Genomic DNA, 21,505 nt, shown 5'->3' with positions numbered 1-21,505 from the left:
CAGGCATGAGCCACCACTCCCGGCCTGTTCATTCTTTATTATTTTTCTTTATTTTTGTGTGAATTGATTCAAAGGACTTCAAAAATGGTTTTTGAGCTCTGAAATTTCTTCCTCAGCTTAGTCTATTTTGCTGTTAATACTTGTGATGGTATTATAAAATTCTTTTAGTGACTTTTTTTAACGTATATCAGATCAATTTGGTTCTTTCTTAAAATGGCCTTTTCTTCATTTATGTATGGTATTATTTTATTGGATTCCTTACATTCATTAGATTGGATTGTAACTTTCTCCTAATTCTCAATGATCTTCATTTGTGTCCAGATTCTGAATTCTATGTTTGTCATTTCAGCCATTTCAGCCTAGTTAAAAACCACTTCTTGGGAACTAGTGCAGTTGATTGGAGATAAGAAGACACTGGCTTTTTGTGTTGTCAGCGTTCTTGCACTGGTTCTTTCTCATCTGTGGGGGCTAATGTTTCTTTAATCTTTGTAGTTGCTGTTCTTTGGATGTGTTTTTGCTTTCATATTCTTAGATGCCTTTGAGGGTTTGACTGTGGTAGAAGGCGGATTCAGTCAACTGGCTTTGTTTAATATTTTTGATTTGTCAATATGCTATATCAGCTTTGGGAACTCCTTGTCCATTTTTTTGCTCATCTTCAAATGCTCTGGTATTTTGTTGTTGTTGTTTCTTTACTATAAATGCCAGATTCCTAAAGGTTTCCTGAAATATTTCTCTATAGAAATTCTTGTGGGTAGTATCCAGCAAAGCCCACTCCTCCTGGGTGAGGATCACAGCCATATCTTCAAAAGCCATTGGGTCCTGCAGGTCACAGGGCAATAGTGGCTGTGGCAGAGCCACTTGGGTCTCACAGACCAAAGAAGAAGAAACAGTGTGTTATGCGTGCATCTAAATGAAGAGATAATCTTAACAGGCTAAGTGTGAGCAACAAGGCTGTTTATTCACTTGGGTGCGAGCAGGCTGAGCCCAAAAAGAGAGTCAGTGAGGGTGGTGGGATTGGGGTTAGTCTTATAGGTTAGGGGTAAGCAGTGGAAAGTTACAGTTAGGGGCTGTTTATTGCAGGCAGGGGAAAAATGTCACAAGTCACATTGTCACAAAGCAGGAGGGGTCACAGGGCACAATGTCTCAAGGTTGATTGATCAGTTAGGGTAGAGCATGTTACAATAGTAGAATGTTGCAAGGTTGGCTAATCAGCTAAGATGGGAGCTAGCTCTTTTGCTTCTTTTGAGGTTTTTCTGTTGTCCTGGACTTTCTGGCTCCAGGAAGCCTTCTGGATGTGTATGTGTGAATCACAGAGGTCACGATGGCTTGGCCATGGTGCAGCCTACTCAGAAGACCTCAGAGTGGACACTGTATTAATTTATTATGTATTTCATCTTCAATTGTGAAAAAATAATAGTGACATATTTTTTGTTGTATCTCTTGATATTTTCATATGTGAGTCCTGGAGTATAGCAATTTTATATTGCATAACTATTTTTCTGCCAGGTAAGGAGATTTTTATTATTTTATGTGAATGTTTAAAATTTGCCTCTTCTCTTCACATTCTATATCAGTGTTTTTAACAATTTTATTAAAATTTAAATTTCATATATTAAATTCGTCTATTTTAAGTGTATGTTCCAAGAGTTTTAGTGAATTTAGTGTTGGATAGTCATCATAACTATCTAATTTTAGAGCATTTCTTCACCCTGAAATGATCCTGTCTGTCTCATGCAGTCAGTGTTCTTCCCCACTTATTGCCCAGGCAACCCTATCTATTTTGTCTCCATAGATTTGCCTTTTCTGGGCATTTTAAAAAGATGAAATTATAAAATATGTGGTCTGTTGCATGTGGCTGTGTTCAATTAACAATATTTTTCAGGTTTACTTATGTGGTAGCACATATTAGTGTGTCTGGAATTGGTGGGTTCTTGGTCTCACTGACTTCAAGAATGAAGCCGCAGACCCTCGCGGTGAGTGTTACAGTTCTTAAAGGCGGCGTGTCCGGAGTTTGTTCCTTCTGATGTTCGGATGTGTTCGGAGTTTCTTCCTTCTGGTGGGTTCGTGGTCTCCCTGGCTCAGGAGTGAAGCTGCGGACCTTCATGGTGAGTGTTACAGCTCTCAAGGCGGCGCGTCTGGAGTTGTTCCTTCCTCCCAGTTGGTTCGTGGTCTCCCTGGCTCAGGAGTGAAGCTGTGGACCTTCATGGTGAGTGTTACAGCTTTTAGGGTGGCGCGTCTGGAGTTGTTCCTTCCTCCCGGTGGGCTCGTGGTCTCGATGGCTTCAGGAGTGAAGCTGCAGACCTTCGCGGTGAGTGTTACAGCTCATAAAGGCAGTGTGGACACAAAGAGTGAGCAGTAGCAAGATTTATTGCAAAGAGCAAAAGAACAAAGCTTCCACAGTGTCGAATGGGACCCGAGCAGGTTGGCTTCACCCAGTGGATCTCTCACTGGGGCTGCCCGTGGAGCTGCCTGCCAGTCCCGCGCCATGCACCCACACTCCTCAGCCCTTGGGTGGTCATGGGACTGGGCGCCTGGAGCAGGGGGTGGCGCTCGTCTGTGAGGCTGGGGCTGCACAGTAGCCCACTGAGGTGGGAGGGGGGAGGCTCAGGCATGGCGGGCTGCAGGTCTGGAGCCCTGCCCCATGGGAAGGCAGCTAAGGCCTGGTGAGAAATCGAGTGCAGCCCCAGTGGGCCGGCACTGCTGGGGCACCCAGCACACCCTCCGCAGCCGCTGGCCCAGGTGCTAAGCCCCTCATTGCCCGGGGCTGGCAGGGCCCCCCAGCCGCTCCGAGTGCGGGCCTCCCGAGCCCACACCCACCCGGAGCTTATGCTGGCCCGCAAGCACAGCGTGCAGCCCCAGTTCCCGCCCACACCTCTCCCTCCACACTCCCCACAAGCTGAGGGAGCCAGCTCCAGCCTCGGCCAGCCCAGGAGGGGCTCCCACAGTGCAGTGGCAAGCTGAAGGGCTCCTCAAGTGCTGCCAAAGTGGGAGCCCAGGCAGAGGAGGCGCAGAGAGTGAGCAAGGGCTGTGAGGACTGCCAGCACACTGTCACCTCTCATTAGTATTTTGATGTTTTATTGTTCAATAATTTTCCATTTTGTGAATATACCACATTATATTTACTCCTTCTCTGATTGATGAGCCTTGTTTATTTCCCCTTTTTGAATATTTCAATGAGGCTGATCTAAATATTCACATCTAAATATTTTTGTCAACATATGCTTTAATTCATCTTGAATAGATACCTAGGAGGGAAATTGCTGGGTAATAGAATAAATGCATGTTTTAAAATTTTAGAAACTCCCAAACTGTGTTCTAAAGCAGCTGAACCATTTTACACTCCCATCAGCAGTGTATGAAGATTTCACTTTCTCTTTGTTATTGCCAACATCTTATTATTGTCTGTCCTTTTTATGATAGCTATTCTAATAAGTTTGAGGTGTACTTTATTATGATTTTAATTTGCATTTTTTCTAATGAGAGATAAGGTTGAGCAACTTACAACTGTTTATTGGCCATTCTGTCTTTTTTGGTAAAATGTCTATACATATCGTTAGTACAAGTTTTAAATTCATTGTTTGTCTTCCTATTATTGACTTGTAATAGTTCTTTCTATATTCTGGATGTGTTGGGGTGATCAGACCCAACATCAGGCCGTGGGGGCTATGAAGTCTGGCGGAGTCAAAAGGATAAGAAAAGACAAGTTAAGAGAGAAAGTGGACTGGGGGCCAACACTAGTATGGAGGCTGTGAAGGCCCTGAGCTCTGGGAGCCCACGCTATTTATTGGTGATCAAACAAAGAAACAGGTGGTGAGGATATGGGGGGTTGAAAGGAAGTGGTGTATCAAGTGAATGAGCTACAGCTGTGACGGTTTAGCATTTTCTTTGAAAGCTATGGCTACTTGACATAATGGAAGTGCTAGAAGCAAGGAGCCAGCAAGTCTGGACACATTCCAAAGGCCATGAGGGGTTTTACCCTGGACCCTGGACATGTTCCAAGCCCTGCCTCAGCTTCTGTCCCAACACTTGGCTTTTCTCCCAATAGGATGCAAGTGGATTAACAGATACATGATTTGCAGGTTTACCTAACATTTTGTGTTTTATCTTTTCATGGTGTCTTTTGAAGCACAAAACTTTTAATTTTGAGGAAGCTTAATATTTCAAATATAGAACTGATTTTTCACTCCTGTTTCATGTTTTCATCATCTTAAATGTTTCATAAACAAAAAAATTGTTTCTGGTTATTTTATTTATAAAATGTGAATAAAATCAGTCACTTTTGAAAGTGGAGCAGGCACAAATGTATTTTAAAAGCTTCCAGAGCAATTCTTACGTGCTACCAGTTCGAAAAAATGCAGTTGGAGATGGAGACCAATGTATACATTACAAAGAACTTCTCCAGGGTCAGAATCAGAGGAGAAAACAAAACTGTTCTCAAGGGTAGATTATGTATTAGGATTTTTATATGCTTGTATACTATATACATGTATCATACCTATTTTATAATATTCATAAACAATATCAGAGGAACAGAGTAGAATTGAGAGAAATTTCTGAAAGAGTGTATCAAACACTTCTAAATGCTTGCATAAATGGAACATTTCATAGAGATAGACAGAAAAACAGCAACTTCAGTTTATGGAAAGTATTTTGTTGATAGTGTCTTAAAATTGAGGGAGAAATGCGGCCTCGTCCAGCTTCATTCAGCTCCAACCTGTGAAAAACATGGAAGCTTCTACTTCCATTCTTATAATAAGGAAAAGCTGAACAAACTCAAAATCAGTGACTTTTCTTGGATATATGAAAGAACAAAGGTTGCATAGTAAACTAGCCAAACAAGAGAGGCAAGCATACCCAGAAAGAGATTGTCACTTAGATATGCTTGTCTGATGCAGAAGCCACTGGACCCATGAACTGGGATAAATACTTAAATAATCATTTTGACCAATTATTGGAGATAGAATAAGACCAATATGAAAGTGAGAAACCTATGTGACCACAGTTTGAAGGGGGGCCATGCTTTAATGGGCTATCTTCCAGGAACCCCAGGAGTTTTTAGTTTTCACTGCGCAGATGCAAAAAAATTTTCTCTTAACTCTGGCAAGAGGAAAGGGAGTATAACTGCTGTGAAACACAGTCATATTCTTCTCTATAACAAAGGAGTATTATTCTAGTAAAAGTACTTCCAGAAAGCACAACTGTAAAACTTTATCCAAGCTTGGAAACAAGAACTGATCTCCAGTCCAGCTCACACCAGCATGGACTCACAAAACAAGACAGAAAAAAGAAAGGAAAAAAAAACAGTCAAAAAGGTACTGGGGTTCCAGGAAATAGAGTTGAAACTTTTCAGCCAGGGCAGAAAGTAGGAGATGGGGTCAACACTGTATCACTGAGAAAAGCTTGTGAAAGTCACAGCACTAAAACAAAGGCCTCTCAAATGCTGAATTTTAATTAGTAGATTATAGAACACTCCCCTGCCCTATGAGTTTGCCATCGCACAAGCAGGGATCCAATATAATTACAGTGGATTTAGATGAAACAGGTGTACAATAGACACTCTCTATGATGTATATACATACATATATGAATAGATGTATATTCATCTGTGTATATATGTCTGTGTATGCATGTACACACAGACATATAAATATATGTGTGTATATATTTATTCCAAAAATCAAGACAGGAGATAAAAACACCAAAGAATTTGAAGTCTCTGGTACAAAAGCTGCAACAAACATTAAACATAGCCCAATTCCTAGAATGATTAACTTAAATTCTCATACTAAAGGCCTAATTTACCTCAGTTTCCATTCCCTACTTTCAACCAAAAATTTGCTAGTATGCCAAAAGACAAGAAAAAACACAGCCTAAGAAAACAAAGCAATCATAGAATCAGCCTAAGATTGACACGTTAGAACTATTGGACAGGAAATTTAAAATAACTATAATTAACATGTTAAGAACTGTAATGGAAAAAGTAGACAAAATGAAAGAACAGATAAATAATGTAAATATACAGATAGAAACTAAGATATAATCAGGAAATGTTATAATTCTAAAACACAGTAATACAAATGAAAAATGCCTTACGGACACATCAATAGACTCAATATAGCTAAGGAATGAATGAGTAAACTTGAAAACAGAGCAATAGAAACTTCTCATACTGCAATGCACAAAGAAAACAGAATGAAAACCACAGAGCAAAGCATTAACAAGCTGTGGAATAGTATGAAAAAGTTTAACATAAAATAACTGGAATATCAATAGCAGAAAAATAAAACAGATTAGAATAAATATTTAAAGTAACAATCATCAATAACTTTCCAGTATTAATGACAGACATCAAACCATAGATCCAGGAAGTTTAGACAATACCTTGTAGGATAAATACACACACACACACACACACACACACACACACACACACAGGCACCACCCCCAAGGCATATCACATTCAAGGTGCATAAAACCAAAGACAAAGAGAAATTCATAAAAGATATCAGAGAAAAGCTACCTTATCTATAATGAAATAAGGATTAAAATTCCAGTGGCCCTCTCTTTATAAGCAATGCAAGCAAGAAGCAATTGGAGTAAAATATTTAAAGTGTTAAAAGTTTTGCAATAAAATACTAAATTCTATATTCAGTAAAATTATCCTACAAACATGAAGGAGAAATAGACTTCTTCTGACAAACAAAAGCTTGTGTATTTTGTTGCCAGCAGAATCGTCTTTTAATAAATTTTAAAAGAAGTTATTCAGAGAGAAGAAAAATAATATAGAAACTTAAACTTATATTTAAAAATGGAAAAGCACCAAATAATAAGTAAATGAAGATAAATAAATACTGTATTTTATTGATCTAAATATAAATGTTTAACTAATGATAATGGATTTTGTGATCATAGCATATATAGAGGAAATTAATACTAGCAATATTATAAGGGGCAGCAGAAACCATGAATACTCTGTAAAAAGTTATCTGAACTATATGTAAAGGGTGATGGCATAGTCAAAATGGATTTAGATTGGCTAAAAATGTATGTTATGAACACAGGACAACAATTAAACAGTATATGTATTATTTTATCTTGACACATATGGGTGAAGAGCAAGATAAAATGTCAATGTAAAATGTTCAACTAAAACTAGACAAAGCAGAAAAATAGGGTGAATAAAGAAGGAGGGCAATGAATAAAAAGTGGTTACAATCATTTTAGATATTCACCCAATGATATTATTATTATTAATCACTTTAACTGTTAATCATCTGAATATACCAATTAAAAGTCAGAAATTGTCAAAGTGAATTTATAAAAACAAGAATTGACTCTGTATTGACTTTAAGAAAATCACTTTAGATATAAAATTGAAAGAAAACGGATGAAGAAATATATAACATACCACTAATAACTGGAATATCATCTATACTAATTTCAGATAACTCAGACACACAAACAAGAAAGCTTATCAAGGTGGGAAGACAAAATAATCCTATATTATTATGCATTTAACAAGAGTATCAAAATACATGAGGCAGAAACTGATAGCACCAATGCTAGAATGTTATTCTGCCCTACTATTGCTGTATCTAAATGAAATTCTGATTTCTGACTCAGGCCACATGTTTCTGCTAGTCTGTATGCATGTATGCTTTTGTATCATCTGTCTATCTATGTACACATCCAGCTATGCAAGGGTAAAATTTAAGACCTTTCATAGTTTCTTTCTGACTTAAAAATCAAAGAATAGGAAAATGGTCTTGATTTTAATACTTGGAAATATTTTTGCATGTAAAATTATAAACAAGAGAATAGAAATTATTTATAATTCAATCTAAAAATAGGATAGTCAATAATTTTTTCTTCTTTGGCTTGATGTTTTCTCTATACACACAAATACAAACAGATAGATATGTTCTATATTTCCATATTATATTTGGCTCCTTAGTAACATATAAGTGTTCTAAAGTTAATTGTTTTTAAAAATGATGGTTTTTTAATATACTGATATACTATTTAACAATTTTATTTAAATCTTAAAAATGATAATTTTGTTTTTTCTTAGTTTTATTCTAAATATGCTTGTGGTCAGTAGATAATATGATCTGTTAATTATAATTGTGCTATTTCACACTATACTAAAATTAATATAAAACATTAAATCTTTAAAAGTATTATTCAGTTTTTATGTCTTTAATATTTTCTTGTTATTTGTCCTGATTGTGAAAATTAAAGCTGAGATTTTTGAACTAATAATGAAAATAAGAGAAATATTTATCTCCAAAAAAAAACAAAAGCAAAAATGAAATAACCCAGGGGATATAGGGTATATTATCAGAAGACTGAAGGATTATGTGATTAACTAGAAGGAAGAAGAGGCAATAAGGCACACTCAAAACTTTCAGTAGCAAGACATTATAAATCTTCTATTTATGGTTATAACATTAGATAATGCTTCTTCAGTAAATTTTCTATGTGTCTCTGTTCATACTATACATTTCCACATGAGAACGTTAAGAGAGTACAACTAGTCATCTACTCTACCATTTTTGAGCTGAGTATACTGTAATTATCTTTGTCCAAAATTTACACAAGTGGAGGAAAGAGAGCTCTTTAATGGAATGAAATTTTAATAAAAGAAAAAGAAAGAAAAGAAAAAAGAGTACTGCATACTCACAGCTTTCTTTTTATACAAACAAATCCAAAAAATCTTCCAACCTAACATGCAACTTTTCTTCCTCAACAAACAAATAATAAACAGATGTATTCCTTTTCCAGTGAGGGAAAATACAAAGTCATAACTTGCTAGTGAGTCTTAAGAGACAATGTCATGAAGACATTGCTGTCCTAGTCTAGGACCACTAAGTGATGACACTGGCTGCTCTTCTAGTTTTCATCACCAATAAACCTCAAATAATATCACGATGAGGAAAAAGAGAATAATTTTTTTTTTTTACATGGGAACAACTTACAAGAACTTCGGTGGCTCTGCTTGTGTTAGGTAGCTGTTGCTTTCTAATAGTCTTTTCCTTTAAGCATGGAAATACTATGAAGCACTCCAAAATATACAATAAATATAAATTTCATTTAGATCTCTATTATAAATCAGTTTTCCCCCCCCCCAATACTCAGGGTCAGCACGATATACATTTTATTCCGTTTTCAAAGAGGTAGTGAGGAATGCTGATTGCAATATCGCAGTATGAGATTTGAATTTAGGGAAAATATAATTGTATACCTTGGTGGAATCAGCCCTTCATTGTTTGCTAAGAAGTGTAGACTAGAAGAGCCCAAAATAACAAAAGAAGGCCATAAACCTGTTCAGAATAAGCTACTAGTACAATCCTAACAAGCATGCTTTATTTAAAAAAAATTAATGCAAAATTTAATTAATTAATTTCAAAAATTAAAGTACCTACTTTAAATAAACATCAACAGATTCATGATAGTTTCTGTTAATGATAGATAATTTGCATTATGATAATATATTCTATTTGAAATCTGCCTCTCATGTTTTAGATTATTTAACATTTTAAGTTCCACTCCTTTAATTATAAAATTAATTAGAGTATAATACTCCTCTTATTAATGATGAAAATTAACATACCATGCAATATAGATTGTTTTCAACTGTGAAAATTATCATTGTTTACTGAAAGCTGAGGTAATTTTCATTTAAAATTGCATAATTGCATCCATTGGTAGAAAATTTTTTCTGGACATTATACTTAGACTCATTTTTGCTTTCTTTGAATGTGACTGTTGAACTTTGAGGAGTAATTGAAAACCTATTTAAGATGCATTACAAATTTAGGAAAAGAGCCTCTTCTCAGCAATAATCATCCTCTAAGTTTATGACATTAAAGCATTAAAATGTTTCATTTCTTATAAATTTTGAGAAAGTAAATTTATTTATCATCATATTTTTTCTTCAACAGCCAACAGCTAAATTCACAAAATTTTACAGGTTCACAGTTATAGATATCGGCTAACTCTTTGGATGATTAGGAGAAGAAATGTAGAATAAGCAACTCTAGTCTTCAAAATTGTACGAAGTGCAAATTGTACAAATTGCAAATTATACAAAGTCTTCAGAGTCATATTACATATTAATTTTCAGGAATACCTCTTCATATCTGGCCTCATCCCTACAATTTTCAGCATAAAAAGATAAGGCAGTAAACCAATTTCAACATTAATTTTAATTTATGGTCTCTTTTTATGCACTCTCATTTTATTTATTAATTCAGTTAACATTTATTGAAAGAATATACTTATTAAAGTTTTTGTTAATAAGGTAGCAGGCTGGTATTTCTTATAGTTGACTAAATAAACTCTAGTTGGTTGCCATCTCACTTCTTAGAAACATTCTGGTCTAGGTCCCTGTAGGTCAAGACATCCTGGTTATTACTCCAACCTTACAATGTATTTTGCTAATTAATTTTATTTTGCCTCTCATGATTATGTACTGTCTTTTAATCACTGGGTTTTGAAAATACTAACAATTCTATCCATAAAAGGGACACCAGTTCCATGGCAATATCTCATACTGTAAACCTTAGCCTAATGAGCTGCTTAAATATATCCTCCTGTACCCCCATCAGTGCATTTATTATTACCTTGATGAAAACAGTTTTATTTGGGACCTCCTTGGAAACAGTCAAGTTGTGGTTATTCTCTAATTGGACTTTGTAGCAATCTAATCCCATTTAAGACAAAATTTAGATAAACCTGAAATTAGAGGTGTTGAGGTGGGCAAATAGAATCTTTGAAGCAACTATCTCAGGTGAGATCTTTGCTTTTTTTCCATGTGATACAAGCTGGTTGTCTTACAACGAGAGAGAGAGAGAGAGAGAGAGTTGTTTCTTTTGGCTGGTAAAATCAGGGATATTTGATGATTATCTATTTATCTATTATCTATCTGTCTATCTATCTACCTACCTGCTTATCTATATAATCTATCTACCATCTGTAAATTAAATGGTAAAAATTTCTGTATTATATACATCAGCATTCTACTTTGTTTCCCTCAAGGTCCTGACTTAGGCACAAATATACAAATATGTCCATTCGGTGTCTTTTGAAGCTCTGTCACCATTACAATTAAATTTCAGCCTGATTTTTAGCACAGTGTACTTTGCAGGTATAGTTGACAAGGAGATCTTTAAGTGCTCCCGTGGAGGTATTCTGAAATCTACAGTGTGGCTTGCATTGATAGTTTGCTAATCTGATATTACCCTTTCAGGGGTTCTAAGCCCAATCTCAAGCCTTCCAACTCCAGTCCTTACCATTTTGTTCGTCTTATAACATTCAAGTGTAATCCCTACGTTATAGTTATAAACCAGTGTTTCACTCTCCACCCTGTAGTATGCTTAATGTGTCCCTAAAACATACGTCTATGTCCTAATCCCCTGATCCTGTAAATATTGATTTATGTGGTAAAATATATGAGCAAGTCAATGATCTTGGGAAGAGGAGTTTATACTGGATCATCTGTATGAAGCTTAAATGGAATCACATGTGTCTTTATAAGACAATAGCATTGGTTGCTGGGACATAAGATGTACACAAAGGAGGGGTCAAGTGAATGAAGGTTACAAGCCAAGATACACAAAGGATTCTTGGTACTCACCAGAGACCAAGAGGTAGCCATAGAACAGATTATATCCTGGAGACCTTAAAGAAAGCACAGCTGTGCCAATGTGTTGGTTTTGGAGTCCTGGCCTCTGAACTGTCAAATAATGAATTTCTGTTGCTATAAACCACCCAGTTTGTGGTAACTTGTTATGACAGCCACAGGAAACTAATACAAATCTCACTGATATATTCCACCAGTGAGATTCTTAGCAATGTTTACATCTCTGCCTGTCAGGGGTTATTAGTACTTGCCTACCATCAATATCAATGGAGTCCTTATTACTGTCTGACCTCTAGATGATCCATTTCCAAGATCCTGTCTTGACAGTCTGCTTTCTAAAGCTACTGTGATATAAATGATCTCAAACTGTCTCTCCATCTTCCAAATGAGACTCTATAACTGTTTGCAATGCAGGTAGTTTATGTAAGGGTATTCTCCTAGGGACGAAGACTGGGGTGTCAGGGGAGAACAAAGCAGTAAAGGCAAACAAAGCCTGTGTTACTCAGTTGGTTTATGTTTTGGACAAATAAGGCTCAAACTCTCTCACAGTGTTTTTGATGTGCCAACTTAGCCAGGCTACCATTATAAGTTATTCAATCAAACACTAATCTAGCTGTTGCTGTGAAATTATTTTGTAGATTTGATTAAAATTTGTATCAGATGATTTAAGGAAGGGAGATTATTTTAGATAATCTGGGTGAAATTGAGTCAATCAGTTGAAAGTTTTTTGAGAGCAGAAGTGAGGCTTCTTTGAAGAAGATGTAATTCTATCTATGAACAGCAGCTTCAGCTTCTGCCTGAGAGTTTCAGCCTGCCCTTCCTGGTGGCTTGTTTAGCCAAGTTTGTTAATCCATGCCCTCAATTAGGTAAGCCAATTTCTTGAAAGAAATCTCTATCAGCCAGGCACGGTGGCTCATGCCGGTAATCCCAGCACTTTGGGAGGCTGAGGCGGGTGGATCACGAGGTCAGGAGATTGAGACCATCCTGGCCAACATGATAAAACCACATCTCTATTAAAAATACAAAAATTAGCCATATGTAAGCCAATTTCTTGAAAGAAAGCACTATCAGCCGGGCATGGTGGCTCACACCTGTAATCTCAGCACTCTGGGAGGCTGAGACGGGTGGATCCTGAGGTCAGGAGATTGAGACCACCCTGGCCAACATGGTGAAACTGCGTCTCTATTAAAAATACAAAAATTAGCCAGGTGTGGTAGCATGCGCCTATAGTCCCCAGCTACTGGGAAGTCTGAGGCAAGAGAATCGCTTGAACCTGGGAGGTGGAGGTTGCAGTGAGCCGAGATTATGCCACTGCACTCCAGCCTGGCAACAGAGCAAGACTCCATCAAAAAAAAAGAAAGAAAGAGAGGGAGAAAGTAAGAGAGAGAGAAAGAGAGAGACAAAGAAAGAAAAGAAATCTCTATCATCTAACTATTTATCTAATCTATCTACCAGCTATCAATTAATCAATATATGTCTATCTATCTATCTATCATCTATATATCTGTCATCTCTCTATATGTGTCTCCTACTTGATCTGCTTATATCTATCTCCTACTGGTTTCTAGAAGGAATTCTGTCCACAAAATATAATTTAGTGGAAACATCAAGTTGTCAAACTTCATGTGTTTGTATTAGTATGTCATAACATGAAGGGCACAACAATAAAAAAATCACTAAAAATCTGTATGTTCCCAGGAAAATTTTATTCTGCAATTTTTATAACTAATGCTTAATAATGAAAGTAGGAGAGAAGGAAAATTTTACTTTTTTTACTTTACATATCTCTCCAACATTTTATATGTGCATATTTTTGAAATTCAAAAATAGAACAGTATGGAAATATGGTATAAATTATGAAATACTATAGCATTGTATTCGCAAATATTTCATTATGCACAATTTATCTTTTTTCTGATTTTATTTTTAAAATAAAATAGAAGCTTTCTCAAGGTCACAAAGAAGAAAACAACAAATCAGTGACTTGAACTCACATCTTCTAAACCCAAAATTCATACTTTTTTAATTATGCCCAGTAGTCCTTGTCAGTGACAGTGAATGACTTTCAAAGTCACGTGCTATTCAAAAGGCTTTAAAATTACAAGAGAAAACTAAAACTAGTTTTTATAATTTAAATTTTTGATGTCTTCAGTATAAAATGTTCAGATAAAGACAACTACACATTCAATTTTTCACTGAATCAACTGCCTCTTCAGATGTTAATGGGGATTCATTGATTCTCAAATCCCCCAAATTGGCATCAAATGTATATTATAGCTTAAATCATGAAGTTATCTCACCATATTCTCCATTGCTTAGAAACTTCTAATGCCATCACTGTACTCCCCAATGATTTTTTAATTAAAACTATTTACTGCTAATATTTTGTCTATAGAAATCAAGTGGAGAATACAGGTATTATTGGGGATTTTTCCAGATCAGACTTCTAAAACCCAGAATGACTTGGATTAACTAAAATATACTTTATTTTATTTTATTTTATTTTTTTGAGATGGAGTCTCGCTCTGTCACCCAGACTGGAGTGCAGTGGTGCGATCTTGGCTCACTGCAAGCTCCACCTCCTGGGTTCACGCTATTCTCCTGCCTCAGCCTCCTGAGTAGCTGGGACTACAGGTGCCTGCCACCAAACCTGGCTAATTTTTTGTATTTTTCATAGAGACTGGGTTTCACCGTGTTTGCCAGGATGGTCTTGATCTCCTGACCTCGTGATCCACCTGCCTCATCTTCCCAAAGTGCTGGGATTACAGGCATGAGCCACTGTGCCTGGCCTAAAATGTACTTTCTTTTATAGAAAGTTTATTATGGAATTAGCAGATATTTTGAATGGACAAACAAAAGCTGTGTAAAAGTGGACCATACACATGTCGCTTATACATCTAAGTGCAATCTTCAAAAATAAATAACACAATGGAAGTTATATACACACATTATTAAATGTAATGATGAGTCTGTTAGCAGTGGAATATATTTGAGTCAGAAGACAACAAAGTATGTTATCAGTGACAAATCCATATGCGTCTGCAGCAACCTCAATTCTAGCCTCCCCAGAAGAAAGAATTTGACTAAGGGACATAAGACAGAAGGAGAAATCAAGACAAGTTTTAGAGCAGGAACAAAATTTTATTAAAAAGCTTTAGATCATGTATGAAAGGAAGTAAAATCACTTGGAAGTGGGCCAAGCGGGTAACTTGAGAGATCAAGCGTGCTGTTTGACCTTTGACTTGCGTTTTATATGTTGACATACATCTGGGGCTTTGCATTCCTTCTCCCCTGAGTCTTCCTTTGGGGTAGGCTGTTTACATATGCAGTGGCCTGCAAGCATTTGGGAGGGAAACGTGCAGTGTGTTTACTGGGGTTATAGGCATGCTCATTTGAGGCATTCTTCCCCTATGAGTCAAATGTCCCTACAAGATTATAGACCAGATAAACACTATTTTGTCTCTTAATTAGCCTGCTTGATCCCACTGGCCCAACTCCTGAGATCTTATTGGGAAGCTGCTGATCACCAGTTTCAGTTTTTTTCTATGTATTGCAAGAATGCCTTTTCCTGGCGCTAGCTGCAATGAATTATTATTTTAGAGAGACAGTTAACAACCACCTGACCATCACCTGATATTCGCCTGACCCTCGGGAGCCCTCTCCTGCCCTGCTCATGCTTGACTAGCTACCGACAGTAACAAGTTCAATTAATGTCCCTCTTGAATGTATATATGTGTTCAAGTGCTAAACTAATGCTAAAAGTTACCTATTATTGTTTGATAGAATTTAGGGGTATAAAAGGAGTAATAAGGCTATATGTAACTTTTGAACAAAAAGTGAAAAATTACTTAAGCAAAATAATTTAAAATGTAAAATATAGTGCACTGGGTAATGTTTCTTCAGTTCAAAATATTGCATTCCTCTCTCCCTGTCTCTGTTGCTTTCTGTCTCTCCACCTCTCTCTTGCCTACAGGAATTCAGCACATCTTTAAGACAGTACTTTTACTGATTCCTAAGTGATAAACTCTGTTTATATTCAGTTCACATTTATATTGAGAATCAAGATGAGTGAAAATTAACATCAATTGGTATTAGTGAACTATCATTTCCTGGTGAAGGATTGTATCAATTTTCCTTGCTAAAACAAAACTAATCAAATTAGCAGCCCTTAATTTATGCACTCAAAATCGAATACATTAATCCTGGCATATTACAGAAACAACCACTGGTATGGAATTTCTTTGATTTCCTTGGAATATTTAGAATAAAATTAACAGAAATAATTTAAACATCATTTATTTTATTGGAATGCAAAATACAGGTAGGTTAGTATGTACAGTCAAAATAGCAAATGCAAGTATATTACTCAACCTCCGGCTGTTCATGAAAGGATCATCACTCAAAACTCCAGGATAATTTCTCCTGGGCACCTTTAAACTATATCCTTATCAACCTTTATTTCTATTTTATTTTTCTCTCCTTGGAAATGCTACTGCTTCCTAGATTTGCAGCCTCCCTAATTTCCATCCTCTGCTTTCTGCTTGATCATGGGGTCTACTGGGACTCTCTTTGCTATCTACTTTTCTTCTCCAACTGAAATAGAACATTCTGAATTACTGACCTCTTCATTCCTAAATGAAGTTCGCTCATTTAAAATGCTACCAGTGGTAAACTCCAACTTATTATCCCACAAACTGCTAAGCCTAAATAATCACTGAAACTGTTTAAGTCTTTTGAAAGCATCATATCAGAATTTCACTGCTGTGGGATACGCAGCAGCTGGAAACTGAAACAAATTCCATTTAAAATACAACAAAATGAGGTGGGAAAAAATCACAAAAAAGAAAATGAATGCTTAAAGCTTTATGTGGTCCAAGTCTCCAATGTTCTGCAATTTTTGTGACATTGACAAAAGCTCAGTCAAGGGAAAAAATGTTACTGGTGACTGATTTGTTTCTGATTTGTTTGTTCTTTGTCACTTGTCACCAAAGCACAGTGAAACCACATGATTTTCCGTGAAGAACAGCATGTTTCCAGAGTTGTTTTACACTAGTCACCATGATATATTCAATGCTACTCCATGGTATTGCAAAAGGCTACCAAAATATATTAACAATAAAATAAATACATTTTAAAACTAACAACAAATTTGCACCTGTCTATGCCTGAAAGCTTTCCAAGATTAAGGCAGCACATCAGCTTAGCAATTATTAAATAAATGAAGCCAAATAAAGTAGTGGACATAACAATTAAATACTCTTTCATATATACTTTATTGCTTTAAGTACTATCCCACAAAGATTTCATTTTCTTTACTCCAAATATTTACTAGCAACTTGTTTTATGTCACCTTGCCAGGTACCTTGAGCAATATGTTCCATAGGAGTACTTACATAAATATCTGTGGCACAGTGCATAATGCCATATTGTTTATTTACTTTTTTTTTTTTTTTTTTTTTTTGAGAAGGAGTCTCACCCTTTCACCCAGGCTGGAGTGCGTTGGCATGATCTCGGCTCACTGCAACCTCCGCCTCCCGGGTTCAAGTGATTCTCCTGTCTCAGCCTCCTGAGTAGCTGGGATTACAGGTGCATGCCACCATGCTGGGCTAATTTTTGTATTTTCAGTAGAGATGGGGTTTCACCATGTTGGTCAGGCTGGTCTCGAGTTCCTGACCTCGTGGTCTGCCTGCCTTGGCCTCCCAAAGTGTTGGGATTACAGGTGTGAGCCACCACATCTGGCCCATTTTGTTTATTGAATTGAAATTATTAAGCCCTCCTGTTATGGTCTAGGGAAGTGGGGGATGAGTGAAGAGTTGAGGGGAAGGAAACTACATTGGGGAAATACTGTTGTAAATGTCAAGGTCCTGCTAACAGTTTCAATTTCAATAAACATATTTTATTGTCTTTACCTTTAAAAAGATTGTTCTAAATGTAAACAGTTGTTCTAAATAGTTCTAAATGTAAGGAGAAATTAAGTAACTACACTCATAATTTCACTATAGATAATATTGATAGAAGTACGCAATGCTATATATATACATATTTTTTATTTTTAACAAGACAGGTCTTGCTCTGTCACCCCATTTGGCGAGCAGCTGTGCCATTACAACTCAGTAGAGCCTTGATTTCCCAGGCTCTAGTGGTCATCCTGCTTCAGGGAACACAGGCATGCACCACTATTCGTAGTTGGTTTTTTTTTTTTTTTTTTTTTTTTTTTTTTTTTTTTGGCGAGATGGGTTTTGCCATGTTGCCCAGGCTGGCCTCAAACTCCTGGGCTCCAGAGATCTGCCCACCTCAGCCTTCCAAAGTAATGCCACTTTTTGTTTTGTTTTGTTTTTTAATGCTACTTTCCTTCTCATTTCTTTAAGTCTGTACCTCTTTCTACATAGATGTGCATTCTGGTTTATTAAATCTGTTTGTACAATACACCTTTACAATAGCTACTTTGATCTCTGTGTATCCTTGAGCAACATACTCTTGTGTATTTAAGATTCCTGTCATCTTGACCTGTAAATATTAATCTTTTGATATATTTTTATTCAAAACTTTATGAGACTTTTTTATATTCCTATTTATAACGTATTTATTTAACATACCAGTCATTAGTCATTCTAACATACTAATCTAATGCTAAACACATGTATCAAGTTATTGTGATGGCATCACCTCACTTTTTATTTTTTTTTTTTTTTTTTGAGACGGAGTTTTGCTCTGTCGCCCAGGCTGGAGTGCAGTGGTGCCATCTCGGCTCACTGCAAGCTCTGTATCCCTGGTTCACTCCATTCTCCTGCCTCGGCCTTCTGAGTAGCTGGGATTACAGGCCTCTGCCACCATGCCCAGCTAATTTTTTGTATTTTTAGTAGATATGGGGTTTCACCATGTTAGCCACAATGGTCTCGATCTCCTGACCTCGTGATCTGCCTGCCTCGGCTTCCCAAAGTGCTGGGATTACAGGCGTGAACCACCGCACCCGGCCCACCTCACTTTTTGTATTAATATCTGTATACTTAGGAAAACTCTAGCTGGATGTCTGTAAATTTTGACTTACTTTTTTGTTAAGCTTCAACTTTTATTTTTGATTCGGGGGTATATGTGCAGGTTTGCTACAAGGGTGTGTTGCATGATGCTGCAGTTTGGAGTAGAATTAAACCAGTCACTCAAGTAGGGAGTATGGTACTTAATAGGTAGTTTTTCAACCCTTGCCCCTTCCTTGTCTCCAGTGTCCATTGTTCATATTTTTATGTCCATGTGTACCCAATGTTTACCTCCCATATACAAATAAAAACGTGGTATTTGGTTTTGTATCTGTGTTCATTCATTTAGGAAAATGGCTTCTAGCTCTATCCATGTTGCTTCAAAGGACATGATTTCATTCTTTTTTGCAACTGCATAGTATCCCATGGTGTATTTGTACCACATTTTTTAATCAAATCCACCATTGATGGACACATATGTTAATTCCATGTCTCTGCAATTGTGGATAGGGTTGTGATGAACATACAAATGCATGTGTCTTTTTGGTAGAATGATTTATTTTTCTTTGGTTATATACTCAGCAATGGAATTGCAGGATTGAATGCTAGTTTGATTTTTAGTTCTTTGAGAAATTTCCAAGCTGCTTTCTACAGTGGATAAAATAATTTACATTCCCACCAACATTGTGTGAGCATTCCCTTTTCTCCACAACCTTGCCAAGATCTGTTATAGTTTTATTTTTTAATGATAGCCATTCTGACTGGTGTGAGAATATATCTCACTGTGGTTTTAATTTTCATTTCTCTGATGATTAGTGATGCTCAATATTCCTTCATATATTTGTTGGCTGCTTCTGTGTATTCTTTTGATAAGTGTTCATGTCCTTTACCCATTTTTTTTTTTGCTTGTTGATTTCTTTAAGTGTCTTATAGATTCTGAATATTAGACTTTTGCCAGAGGATTAGTATGCAAATATTTTGTCCAATTCTGTAGGTTGTCTGTTTACTCTATTGATAGTCTGTATTAGTCCATTCTTACACTGCTATGAAGAAATACACGAGACTGGGTAATTGATAATGGAAAGAGGTTTGTTTAAATGACTCACAGATCCAGAGGACTGGGAAGGTCTCAGGAAACTTACAATCTTGGCAGAAGAGGAAGCAAACACGACTTCTCCACATGGCAGCAGGAAGGAAAAGTGCCAAGCAAAGGGGAAAAAGCCCCTTATAAAACCATCAGATCTTGTGAGAAATCACTCACTATCATGAGAATAGCATGAGGGTAACCACCCCCACGATTCAATTACCTCCCACTGGGTCCCTCTCATGACACATGGGGATTATGGGAACTACAATTCAAGATTAAATTTCAGTGGGGACACAGCCAAACAATATCATAGGCTTTTGCTGTGCAGAAGCTCTCTAGTTTAATTAGGTCTCATTTGATGGCTCTTATTGTTTTGAGACATATTCCTTCAAACATGAGACATGTTCCTCCTAGTTTTTTGAGTGTTTTTATCATGAAGGGATGTCAGATTTTATCAAAAGCTTTTTCTGTGTCTATTGAGATGATCACATGGTTTTTGTCTTTAATTCTATTTATGTGGTGGATTATTTTTATTGATTTGTGTATGTTGAAACAACCTTGCATCCCAGAAATAAAGCCTCCTTGATAATGATGAAATAGCTTTTTGATGTGCTACTAGATTCAGTTTGCTAGTGTTTTGTTGAGGATTTGTGCATCCATATTTATCAAGGATATTGACCTGCATATATCTTTTTTCACTGTGTCTTTGTCAGATTTTGGAATTAGAATGATGCCAATTTGTTGAATGAGTTACAGAGGAGTCCCTCCTCCTCACTTTTTTGGCATAATTTCAGCAGGATTGGTACCACCTTCTCTTAGTACCTCTTTATGTGGTAGAACTCAGCTGTGAATCCATCTAGTCTAGGGCTTATTTTGGTTGGTAAGTTTTTTATTACTGATTCATTTTGGAACTCATTATTTGTCTGTTAAGGGTTTTAATTTTTTCCTGATTCAATCTTGGGAGGTTGTATATTTCCAGGAATTTATCCGTTTCCTCTAGATTTCCTAGTTTGTATGCCAAGAGGTGTTCATAATAGTCTCTGAGGATCTTTTTATCATGAGATTAGTTGTAATTGATATAATTTTAAACTCACCAAAAATTTTTCTAGAATAATACAAGAAACTCTCAAAAGGTATTTTTCATAGATCTGCCTTTTTTTTTTTTGAGAAGGAGACTCACCCTGTCACCAAGCTGGAGTACAGTGGCCCAATGTCAGCTCACTGCAACCTCCACCTCCCAGGTTCAAGCGATTCTCCTGCCTCAGCCTCCTGAGGAGCTGGAATTATAGGCGTGCACCTCCATGCCCGGCTAATTTTTGTAGTTTTAGTAGAGACGGGATTTCACCATACTGGCCAGGATGATCTCAATCTCTTGACTTCGTGATCTGCCTGCCTCAGCCCCCCAAAGTGCTGGAATTACAGGCATGAGCCACTGCACTCGGCCAGATCTGCCAATTTTTAATATTTTGTAATATTTGCTTTTTCACTCTCTACAATATAAACATTTTGAAAATAAAACACAAATCATGTCTATACTCCAAATTATTCAGTATTTCCTAAAAAAAGAATCTCAGTCAGATTACAATTATGAAAATTATAAAATTCAAAGACACAATAGTACTGCCTAAGATCATACAGTTTCCCAATAATGTACTTTATAGATATATTTATCTTGCCAAGATCTAATCTGGGACCAAACATTGCATTTGGTTGCCTTGTCTCTTCAGTTTCCTTTAGTTTAGATCTGTTTGTAAGTCTTTTGCTATTCTACTTTTGATATTTTTGAAAAATATGAGTTAG

This window comes from Pongo abelii, chromosome 2, assembly GCF_028885655.2.
Source record: "Pongo abelii isolate AG06213 chromosome 2, NHGRI_mPonAbe1-v2.0_pri, whole genome shotgun sequence".
Taxonomy (NCBI): domain Eukaryota; kingdom Metazoa; phylum Chordata; class Mammalia; order Primates; family Hominidae; genus Pongo; species Pongo abelii.
This window is presented reverse-complemented; position numbering follows the sequence as displayed.